This window comes from Mauremys reevesii, linkage group 8, assembly GCF_016161935.1.
Source record: "Mauremys reevesii isolate NIE-2019 linkage group 8, ASM1616193v1, whole genome shotgun sequence".
Taxonomy (NCBI): Eukaryota; Metazoa; Chordata; order Testudines; family Geoemydidae; genus Mauremys; species Mauremys reevesii.
Genome location: NC_052630.1, coordinates 12615216 through 12627077, shown reverse-complemented (window position 1 = coordinate 12627077; position 11862 = coordinate 12615216). Strand labels below are relative to the sequence as shown.

The 11862-nt window shown below is 49.5% G+C and overlaps 1 long non-coding RNA gene across 1 annotated transcript in view; it reads left to right on the top strand.

Annotated features, from left to right (window-relative positions):
- Positions 1-6790: 6790 nt before the first annotated feature.
- Positions 6791-11862, top strand: part of LOC120370474 — a 30327-nt gene continuing 25255 nt past the window's right edge. Inside the window, exon 1 of the long non-coding RNA XR_005583762.1 lies at positions 6791-7323. This is a non-coding gene — a long non-coding RNA (uncharacterized LOC120370474). The remainder of the gene's footprint in view (positions 7324-11862) is intronic.

Sequence of the window (11862 nt, the reverse complement as noted above, 5' to 3'; positions counted from 1 at the left end):
CACGTGCTGAAGTGTGTGCAGCATGATAGTCAGCACTACACTTGACAGAGAGGTTGCGCTGGATCAAACATGGACGATGAAGTTAGAAGCTGCGTTTTGTATGGACTCAGGCAATGTGTGTGTAGGAAGACCAGGGGCGGCTCTAGAAATGACGCTGCCCCAAGCAGCGCGGTGCGCTGCGCCGCCCTTCCCCGGTCCTGCGGCGGGTCCCTTCTTCCCGCGGCTCCGGTTGAGCTCCCGCTGCGGCAGGTCGACCGGAGCCCGGGACGAGTGGACCTGCCGCAGGCATGACTGCGGCGGGTGCCGTGGTCCCGCGGCTCCGGTTGACCTGCCGCAGTCATGCCTGCGGGAGGTCCAGCCGAGCCGCAGGACGAGCGCCCCCTCCGCAGTCATGCCTGCGGCAGGTCCACTAGTCCCGGGCTCCGGTCGACCTGCCGCAGCGGGAGCTCAACCGGAGCCGCGGGAAGAAGGGACCCGCCGCAGGACCGCCGGCCCAGACTCCCGCCCTCCCCGGCGGCAGGGGACGCCCCCTACATTTTGCCGCCCTAGGCACCAGCTTGTTTTGCTGGTGCCTAGAGCCGCCCCTGAGGAAGACCCACTATGCTGAGGTTGCAGCAATCAAGTCAGGAGACAACAAGGCCTGAAAAAGAGGAGAAAGCTGTCTGAAGAGAAAATAAACAAAATCAGATCTTAAAAATATTGTGGAGGAAGAAGTAGAAGGGTTTGGACAGTGGCTGAATCTGGGAAGGAAGGGAACAGGGAAGAGTTAACAATGACCCCTGACAAGGTGGGTGATGGTGTCAACAGTGACAGAGACGGTTTCAGAGGAATAATAAATTCATTATTGGCCACGTCAAATGAAAGATGCTAGCCATCCATCCATGAGGAGCTGTCAGACAGGCTGAAATGCAGGACTGCATGGAGAGAGACAAGGAATGTGCCAGACAACCACTGCGGGGGGCGGGGAGAGGAAATGGGGGGGCAAAGCCCAAAGTCATACAGACAAAATCACTGAGTTTTACATTGTTAACCATTTCCAGCAAACTCATGAATGAGAACCAGTGGTGATTAACAGGAATATTGGGACTTATTGAGCCATGGGTGAAATTCACATGGCTGAGGACAATGCATCCTTTTCAAAAGACCCTGCTATCAGAGACCAGCATCACCCAAGTCTCGCTTCCTTCAGGGCAAGACGTAGGTGCTGGAAGTAGGTATAGGTGCTGGAACTCAGGGTGCTGCCACATCTCCTGGCTTGAAGTAGTTTCCATTAAATACAGGGTTTACAGTTTGGTTCAATGGCTCTCAGCACCCCCACTAAAAAATTGTTCCAGCACCCCATGGGCAAGAGGTACTGTCTATCCAATACCAGTCACTGCAGGATAGCCTAGCAGCATTACCCCTTCAAGTACAAAAAATGATAATCCCACCTAAGAAAGGGGTGTTGATTTTGGTACTGTTACTATTTCTGGCCCGAGCCATTTGCCAGTATTCGGGACCTTGCATTAAGAGGAGAAATTCATGATACAGTCAGGTTATTTCTTTGATGAAGTCTTGTTTACTTACAAAGAATGTACACAAAGTCCCATTTCCCTGAACACAGTAGGAGCAAACAGGAGACAGTTTCCTTGCTCACAATCCCAAGCCTCCCTTTGCAGCCAGCACTCTGCCCAAAACACTCTCTCTTGACTTTCTCTCAGGGCCACACTACAAGTGCTTCTCTTGCTGTCTCCCGTTTTTTCTGCTGCTTTCTGCCTGCTTTGTGAGTGCTTCTTATTGAAATGTAGAGCACTGTACTGGAACTCTGAGAGCTCACTTTCACCCCCTTCTCCCTTGTATTTACTAGATCCACTGGTTCTTGTTTTGCAACTGTAGTTCCCTTTTCTAATACTTGCTGTTTATCAGAAACATTTAGTAAATGAACAGGAATCCATTCCCACTCCCAAGAACCTTAGCAGCTAAAATTCCTCTGAGAACCTGGGTTTTAAAGCAGGTCTCAACCACTGTCCGTCTTCCTTTTGCTCGAAAGCTACCCTCAGCATGCTGCTGGAGGTAAGACAATTTGCTTACTGCAAACCAGATGCCTAAACCATTTGTCTTATTTGTGCCACATCTTTAAAGGGAATTTCCACAGAATGAATTCATAGGATACCTTTCCTAGCATTTATTACGCAATTATTAGCCACAATGAAATCCAGACTAATTATTACCTCATCCACTGTCTCACTATAACTCCACCAGAGAGGTCCTTTGGGGCCATCTGCCTGTCCCAAGTCAGGGTAAAGGAGGAGGGTTGGGCGTGGGGCTAGCAACTCCACCCTGTAAAAATCAGCTTGCTACAGAAACGCCAACAATAGAGTTAACAGAGACTTTTAGCCTGGAAAAAGAAGGGTCTTCAACTCGAAGACGCATGACGCTGGGTGGTGAAAGCCGCGAGGAAGCCACTAAGCCGATCACCCTTCTTACAACCAGGAGGATTACCATCGGCACATGGAATGTGAGGACCATGTACGAGTCAGGAAAGACGGCGCAGGTTGCAGCAGAGATGAGGAGCAACAACCTGACCCTACTAGGCATTAGCGAGACAAGATGGACGCAAGCTGGACAGAGACGACTGTTGACAGGAGAGCTGTTGCTGTATTCAGGACATGAAGAGAGCAACGCACCCCACACACAGGGAGTAGGCTTCATGATGTCCAAACAGGCACAGAGAGCACTGATTGGTTGGGAGGCACATGGTCCCAGGATCATCACAGCATCCTTCAGAACTAAAATGAAGAGGATTAAGATGAATGTTGTTCAGTGCTACGCTCCAACCAATGACAGTGAAGAGGAGGACAAAGACTACTTTTACAACAGACTCCAGAAAATATTAGAGACTCTCCCAGACAAAGACATTACCATCCTTATGGGAGACTTTAATGCCAAAATTGGACCTGATAACACAGGATACGAACAAGTCATGGGGACCCACGCTCTGGGAGAGATGAGTGAGAATGGAGAGAGATTTGTGGATCTGTGTGCACTTAACAACCTGGTCATAGGAGGCAGCATCTTTCCTCACAAGCGGATCCACAAGAGTACCTGGGTATCGCCAGCAGGCATGACAGAAAACCAGATCGACCGTGTCTGCATTAGCAAGAAGTTCAGAAGATCCTTGCAGGACGTTAGAGTTAGAAGAGGAGCAGACGTGGCGTCCGACCATCACTTAGTGGTGGCCAGATTGAAGCTGACGCTGAAGAAGAACTGGATAGACGCGTCAGACAGAAGAGCGAAGTACAACGTCAACCTTCTGAAGGACCATAAGACCAAGGAAGATTTTGGATTGACGCTGAAGAATAAGTTTTCAGTACTACAGGATCGGTCTGAGGAAGAGGAAGACAGTGTACTCAACAGATGGCAGAAAGTGAGAGACACGCTTAGGTCAGCATGCCAGGAAGTGCTTGGAATTAAGAAACACCAGCAGAAAGAGTGGATCACAGCAGAGTCCTTGACTAAGATAGAAGACAGAAAGAAGAAGAAGGCAGCAGTCAACAACAGCAGGACTAGAGCAGCAAAGGCCAAAGCTCAAAAAGAGTATGCTGAAGCCCACAGAGCAGTGAAGAGGAATATTAGGAAGGATAAGAGAGATTATGTGGATGGACTGGCTGCAGAAGCAGAGCAGGCAGCATACAGCGGTAACATGAAACAGCTGTACGATACTACCAAGCGACTGTCTGGAAAGTTCAGCAAGCCAGAACGTCCCGTTAAAGACAAGCAGGGAAAGTCTATAACAGGAATAGAACAACAGATGAACAGATGGGCGGAGCACTTTGAGGAACTCCTGAACAGACCAGCACCACCAAATCCACCAGACATCGACCCAGCCAACGAGGACCTCCCAATCAATTGCGATAAACCAAGCAGAGCCGAGATCAGAAAAGCCATCACCATGATGAAGAACAGCAAGGTGGCTGGACCTGACGACATCCCAGCAGAGGCCCTGAAAGCAGACCTGGATACTTCAGTGGAAATGCTGTACCCCCTCTTTGAGAAGATATGGGAAGAAGAAGTGATTCCGGCTGACTGGAAAGAGGGATATCTCATCAAAATCCCCAAGAAAGGAGACCTCAGCAACTGTGCCAACTATAGAGGAATCACACTCCTGTCGGTGCCAGGGAAGGTCTTCAACCGAGTCCTCTTAGAGAGAATGAAGGATGCCGTCGATCCACAGCTACGAGATGAACAGGCAGGTTTCCGGCAGAACAGATCATGCACGGACCAGATAGCAACGCTCCGCATCATAGTCGAGCAGTCTATGGAGTGGAACTCCTCGTTGTACATCAACTTTGTTGACTATGAGAAAGCGTTCGATAGCGTGGATCGAGAGACCCTCTGGAAGCTCCTTCGGCACTATGGCATCCCAGCAAAGGTGGTCAACCTGATCAAGAACTCATACGACGGCATACACTGTAGAGTGATCCATGGAGGGCAGCTCACAAACAGCTTCCAGGTGCGAACCGGAGTCAGACAAGGATGCTTGTTGTCACCACTTCTCTTTCTTCTCGTCATCGATTGGATTATGAAGACATCCACTTACGGCGTAGGAACGGAATCCAGTGGACGTTGTGGACCCAGCTTGATGACCTGGACTTTGCCGACGACCTTGCACTCCTTTCACACAGTAAACAGCAGATGCAAGAGAAGACCAACGTAGTGGCAGCCACGTCATCACAGGTTGGCCTCAACATCCACAAGGACAAGACCAAGATCCTTAGGATCAATTCCATCAGCAACGACCCAGTCACACTGAATGGACGCCCCCTGGAAGAAGTACAGTCCTTCACCTACCTAGGTAGCATCATCGACCAGCAGGGTGGCACAGACGCAGACATCAAAGTAAGGATTGGTAAGGCAAGAGCAGCCTTCTTACAGCTCAAGAACATCTGGAGCTCCAGAGAGCTGTCTTTGGCAATAAAGATTCGACTGTTCAACTCCAACGTGAAATCAGTCCTACTGTATGGAGCTGAAACCTGGAGGACAACCAAAACAACCACCAGGAAGATCCAGACCTTCATTAATAGCTGCCTCAGAAGGATTCTCCAGATCCGCTGGCCAGACACCATCAGTAACATCCACCTCTTGGAGAGGACCCGTCAACTCCCAGCAGAGGAAGAAATTAGAAGGAGAAGGTGGGGCTGGATAGGACATACACTACGCAAGCAGCCAACCAACATCACCAGACAGGCACTGCGGTGGAACCCCCAAGGCAAGCGGAAAAGAGGCCGCCCAAGAAATACCTGGCGACGCGACCTTCAGGTTGATAGCAAAAAAATGGGCTATACCTGGAACCAGCTAGAGCGAATGGCCCAGGATAGAAGACTCTGGAGATCTGTGGTTGGCGGCCCATACCCCAGTTGGGGTGACGGGCATGAATGAATGAATGAATGATGAATGACTGTCTCACTATCCGGAGTTCTTGCTCAAATTACAGAAGTTCAAGTTTCAAATACAATTGCCACCATTTTTGGATGGGTGAAAATTCCCCAGTCACTGTCTCCTTTGGAGACCAAATAGGTGGTTTAGTTTTAGATCCCCTCTTATCTAGAATTTTGCTAGAAGAAATTTAAGGAGCTAAAAAAACACCTTGAAAAAGAAATCAAAGGGTCACAGATCACAGTGGAAGAAGTCAGTCACTTGGACGAGGAATTGGGTCTGCCAGAAACAGGACATTTACAACAGTTTTCTACTCCATTCTCAGCCTGCAAATTATACCTACATGACATTCTGGTGTGTGCTAAACCTTCTGAACAGGAACAGATACAAATGGTTTGTTATAAGATTCAGGCTCCCAATCTGAAATCAAACCCAAAGAACTGTGAGTTGTTCGAAAAAGAGGCAATCTACCTTGGGCTGGCTGGAAAGGCAGGCTTGGAAGTGTGAGCAAGGAAATTGCCTCCTGTCGTTTGATCCTACAGTGTTCAGTGAAACAGGACTTTGTGCAAATTCTTTGTAAATAAACAGGATTGTGTCAAAGAAATATCTGACACTGTCACCAATTTCTCCTACTGGAAACAATTTGCAAGACCCCAAATATTGGCAAAGTGCTCAGGTCAAAAGGAGTAATTTCTTATGGACATCATGGCCCTCTCAAATAGAAAAATGCTATTATCATTCAGCATTGTAGATCGTGCCTAGATATTAGTATGATGGGTGCATTATAAAGATTAGATTAGATTAGAGGTGAATTTACTTAAAATGTGGTACACCAGAGTTTTCAGACCTTGCCAAACTGCTTGACATACAAACCAAAAATGTGGGCTGAGTAACAGAGCATGAAACCAGCTGAAACTGGTTTTGGATTTCATTACAAAAACTTTTGGATTTCATTAAAAAGAACCTTAGGAAAGAGGGAAAGTAAAAGAGAGACTGTGGATAAACATCCCTGTTAGAACTAGCCTCCTTCAATTCCCCCATCAATGAGTGCAGCATTCCAAGTAAAATTTTGTTTTTTTAAATGCCTGTGGATGGGAGATAAGTGACAGCCACTGCTTTTACTGATCACAGCTACTGTTGCCACAGTACTAGGTTTGCCTACTGCCAGGAGCAACTCAGTTTGGAAGCTGTGCACAATACGAAATATCAAATTAAAGCTTCAGCCCGGTAAACTGATTTGCATGGATGGACCTTAGTGTTCATGCATAGTGATGGAGCCAGTTGTTCTAAAAACAGAGCCTTTGTATTAATGTTCCAAGCTGACAGTTACTTAGAATCATAGAATTGTGGGACTGTTAAGGAGACCTCGTCCTAATAGCACCCACTATCATCGGATAAAGAAACAGATCTTAAGATGGTTAAAGAAAACTTAGTTTGATAGCAGTCTGTCTGGCAAGAAACCACTTATCAATAATTGTGGTTGTGAAATCCTCATTTCTTTATTATTTTGTCATTATGGTCCCCACTTCCCTATTGTTTGTCTGTATGATCTCTGTCTGGTTCTGTGATTGTTTCTGTCTGTTACATAATTAATTTTGATAGGTATAAATTAATGAAGGTGGTGGAGTATGATTGATTAGAGAATTTTGTTACAATGTGTTATGATTGGTTAGTAAAATTTTAGTAAAATAATTGGTTAAGGAATAGCTAAGCAGGACTCAAGTTTCACTGTATAAACTGGGGTCCAAGAAGGAGAAAGACCTGGAAGAAGAACTCACCTCCAAGACACAGGCTAAGATCAGAACTGTTAAGAATCCTCTGCATGGCCCTGATGTACAGCAACCAGACTCCAGACGACACTGACCTTGTCTGGCCAACAGGGAAAGTTCACCTGCCTGATCAGGATTGGTGAGCATAGCATTGCGTGCTTAGCACGTATATTCTGCTTAGTAATTGTCAGTAAATAGAGGATAAGGATATTACTGTGTAAGGCTCTGTGAAGGAGCAGAGAGATGGCTGCCAGGCACAGCAGGGCTTAAAGAAAACCTGTGGGTTCAGCTAGCCCCGCCCTGTTATACCTGCAGCCAATGCCAGGCCTGGAAAAGTGAGAAAAGAAGGGCGCCTGGCTCAGTCAGGAGCTGACTGACAAAGAGGCAGGAGCACTCTGTGTGTCGACTTGAAGGCACAGATGCAACCTGCCTGCCAACGCAGACACTGTAAGCAAGTAAGTCTTCCCTGCCAAGGGGAATCTACCACTGTCAAGGTTCCTTCCCCACTCTGAACTTTAGGGTACAGATGTGGGGACCTGCATGAACACCTCTAAGCTTAACTACCAGCTTAGATCTGGTTTTGCTGCCACCACTCCCAAATACTAACTCCCTTCCCTGGATAGTCTTGAGAGACTTCTTCACCAAGCTCCTGGTGAACACTGATCCAACCCCTTGGTGGCGCCAGAGCCCCCCAATCCAGAGGCCCAGAGCTGGTTACCCACCCCGCAGTTCAGGAGACCACAGCCCCATCAGTGGCCCGGCCAGGGCCCTTGCTCGGCCCAGAGATCAGGGAGGCCCATCATGACCCAAACGCCCGGGTACCCAGGCAGGAAACCCCATACACCACCTGAGAGCAAGACTAGGGTTTCACATGTGGCCGTTCTGGGCACTGGTCCAGACACTGCCTGTTCATGGAATGTAGCTTTGGGAAGATCTGGACTCCACAGGCACGAGTGCACCCTGGGGATCCAGCAAGAAGGGATGGGACTCGTAGATTTGGGGTGTGCCCAGACCCTGCTATGAAATAGAGTAGTGCCTAATCCTGGCCCAACTCAGGGCACCATCATGTTGCAGTGTGTGCATGGGGATGTGAGGACCTACCCCCGCATGGAAGTGACTTTAACAATAAGGAAATTTGAAGAGCCCCTGATGGTTGGTCTGGCCCTGACACTGGCCTACCCAGTTATTTTAAGCCAAGACTGGGACTATTTTGGGGAATTGTTAGCGGACCTGGTGGGGCCCCCGTCCAACAGTCAAGGACCGTACCTTGGGCCACAGCCGGCCTGAAGCAGCGACCCTTGTGGGCATGGGGGAGGTTGCTGACCCTGGTGAAGGGGCATCACAGGCCTCAGCGCCAACTCGGGCCCACCAGGACCCCTCCAGGCAGGAGGGGAACTCACCCCATTATCTGAATCAGAGATCCTGACTCGCCTCTCTGACTTTGTGGAGGAGCAACAGACTGTCGACACCCTGAGCTGGGCATACGCTCAAGTGGCAGTGGTGAGTGGGGAGGCTGTCAAACCCCGCCAAGCGGGACAGTTCCCACACTTTGAGATTCAAGGTGACCATCTGTACTGCACAGAGAAAGATCAACCAACCGAAGAGGTTCGACATCAACTCTTGGTGCCCCGGCCTCACCAGAAGGAAGTTATGTGGCTCGCCCATGCCATACGCGTGGCTGAGCACCTTGGAAGGGAAAAGACATTGGCCAGGATTTTAGGCTGGTTCTTTTGGCCAGGGATCTACCGAGATGTTGACGATTTCTGTGCCTCATGCCCAGCATGTCAGCTTACCGCACCACAGCCAGCTGAGAGAGCCCCGTTGATCTCCCCCTCCACTTGGAAGTGTACCTGTTGAGCAGATTGGAGTCGACATAGTCAGCCCTCTTGAGAAGAGTGCCGCTGGATACCAGTTCATCCTTGTTGTAGTGGACTATGCACCCCGAAGCAGCACCGTTACGGTCCATGAACACCAAGGGGGTGGCAACGGAACTTATGAACATCTTCGCCCGAGTTGGGGTGCCCCGGGAAATCTTGACAGATCAAGGGACAAACTTTATGTCCCAAACGTTTAAACAGCTCTGCTGTCTACTTAAGATCAAGACCTTACAAAGTTTGTATACCATCTCCAAAAGGACAGCCTGGTAGAGCGCTTTAACCAAACCCTAAAAACAATGCTCCAAAGGTTCATCCTGATGGATGTCTGATATTGGGACCAGCTGCTCCCGCCTCTCTTGTTTGCGGTCCGAGAAGTACCGCAGTCTTCCACTGGTTTCTCACCAGTTGAGCTTTTATCTGGGAGGCAACCAGTGGATTTTAGACCTCGTTCGAGAAATCCCGAGCTGACGACATGGTACAGTATGTGCTAAACCTGCGGGAGAAACTTGAGGCCCTAGGTTAATTTGCCAGGGAGAACCTCCTACATGCCCAGGATACCCAAGAAGCAGCTAAATAAATGGGCACGCCTCCGGGAATTTCAGCCTGGTGACCAGGTGCTGTTGTTGTTGCCCAGGTCAGAGTCAAAGCTCCTGGCCCGCTGGCAATGACCATACGAGGTGATCTAGTGTGTGTGAACTGTGAAATCAAGCAACCTGACAAACGTAAGTTTCAACAGATCTACCACGTGAACCTGTTAAAACCGTGGAAAGCTCAGGAAGGCTTACTAATAGCACCTTACCCAGCAGAGCCCAAACTAGGCCCACAGGCCTCGGAGGCCTCAAACCCTGGGATGGTCAAGATTGAGGATAATCTTAACCCCAAGCAGAGAGGCCAGGCACAAGAACTGATCACCGCCTTCTCTTCCCTTTTCTCAACGCAGCCAGGGCGGACTCACCTGATAACTCATCATATTCAGATGGAGTCAGGCATTAAGGTCAGAGAAAACCCTTCAGCTTTGCCCCATGCTTTCCCCAGAAGCTTAGAGAGACCATGAAAGAGGAACTCCACTCAGTGTTTGCATTAGGGGTGATTGAGGAGTCAGTCATTCGGCGACTGGAAAAGTCCCGTGGTACTGGTCCCTAAGCCCGATGGAAGCACCTTCTCTTCCATAGACTTTCACAAGGTCAATGCAGCATCAAAGTTCAATGCCTACCCAGTGCCTCAGGTTGATGAACTGCTCGACTGGCTGGGAAAGGTGGAATACATCACCACTTTAGATTTAATGAAGGGCTATTGGCAGATCCCCCTCACACCCGAGCCCAGGTAAAAAAAACACTTTCTCTGCCCCCTTCGGGCTTTTCCAGTTCCAGACCGTGCCCTTCGGCTTGCATGGGGTCCCGGCCACATTTCAGTGGCTAATGGACCAAATTCTCCGCCCCCGTAATGAATATGCAGCTGCGTACTTAGATGATGTGGTGATCTATAGTCACAAATGGCAGCACCATTTGAAACATGTGACCATGGTCCTACAGTCCATCAAGGAGGCCGGCCTGACAGCGAATCCCACCAAATGTCACCTTGGAAAGCATGAGACCTCAGGTACACATTGGGAAAAGATATAATCCGACCCTTGGTTAGCAAAGTCCAGGCCCTCCAGCTTTGCCCCATGCCATCCTCAAAGAAGCAGGTATGTCGATTCCTGGGACTAGCTGGATGTTACCACTGCTTTATCCCAGGATTCCTCTCCATTGCAGCCCCCGTTTCTGATCTCCTCAGAGAACGAGTCATAAAAGGATCCAGTGGACCACAGCCTGTGAGAAGGCGTTTCAAACTCTGAAGGCCCAGCTCTCTCAGGAACCTGTCTTGTACAGCCCTGACTTCACCAAGGAGTTTTTATTGCAAACGGATGCCTCAGATGTGGGCCTAGGAGAAGTTCTATTGCAGGTAGTAGGAGGCAACAAACACACCATCCTGTATATTTGCAAGAAGCTGTTCCTGCGAGAGAAGACCTATTTTGTAATCGAGAAAGAAGCCCTGGCAGTAAAATGGGCCATGGACTCGCTCCATTATTATCTTTTGGGCACGCACTTCACCTTAGTTACTGACCATGCCCCCCTCCACTTGCTTCATGCCATGAAGGACACAAACCCCCGAATCATGAGATGGTACCTCTCCTTCCAGCCTTTCTCCTTCCACATCCAGCACTGTTCTGGGAGAGCCCATCTGAATGCGGACTTCTTTTCACAAGATAGTGGAGGACAGTTTTGTGGGGGCAAACCCCAAATGGAGTTATGAGGGGGGGATGTGTGAAGGAGCAGAGAGACAGCTGCCAGGCACAGCAGGGGCTAAAGCAAACCTGTGGGTTCAGCTAGCCCCGCCCTGTTATACCTGCAGCCAACGCCAGGCCTGGAAAAGGGAGAAAAGAAGGACCCCTGGCTCAGGCAGGAGCTGACTGGCAAAGAGGCAACCTGCCTGCCAGCGCAGACACTGGAAGCAAGTAAGTCTTCCCCTGCCAAGGACAATCTACTGCCAAGCCCCAACTGTGGGGAAAGTGGACTACCAGGGCCACACCCCAAACTGAAAGACTTACACAGGCAGCAGCTCAGACAATAGTGAGCCCCCACCCCCTAATGGCTGGGAGCAAGATCCATCTCCCCTGTCTAGGGGGGTGAGTTGCCCAGGACTCTTAGCCAGGACCTGAGGGAAAGGAGGGCAGGTCCCCCTCTCCAGCCCCTAAACAACCATCTAGCCAGTAGGCTGCCTGGCCACTGAAGGCCCTATCACAGGCTCTTTTACTGGTA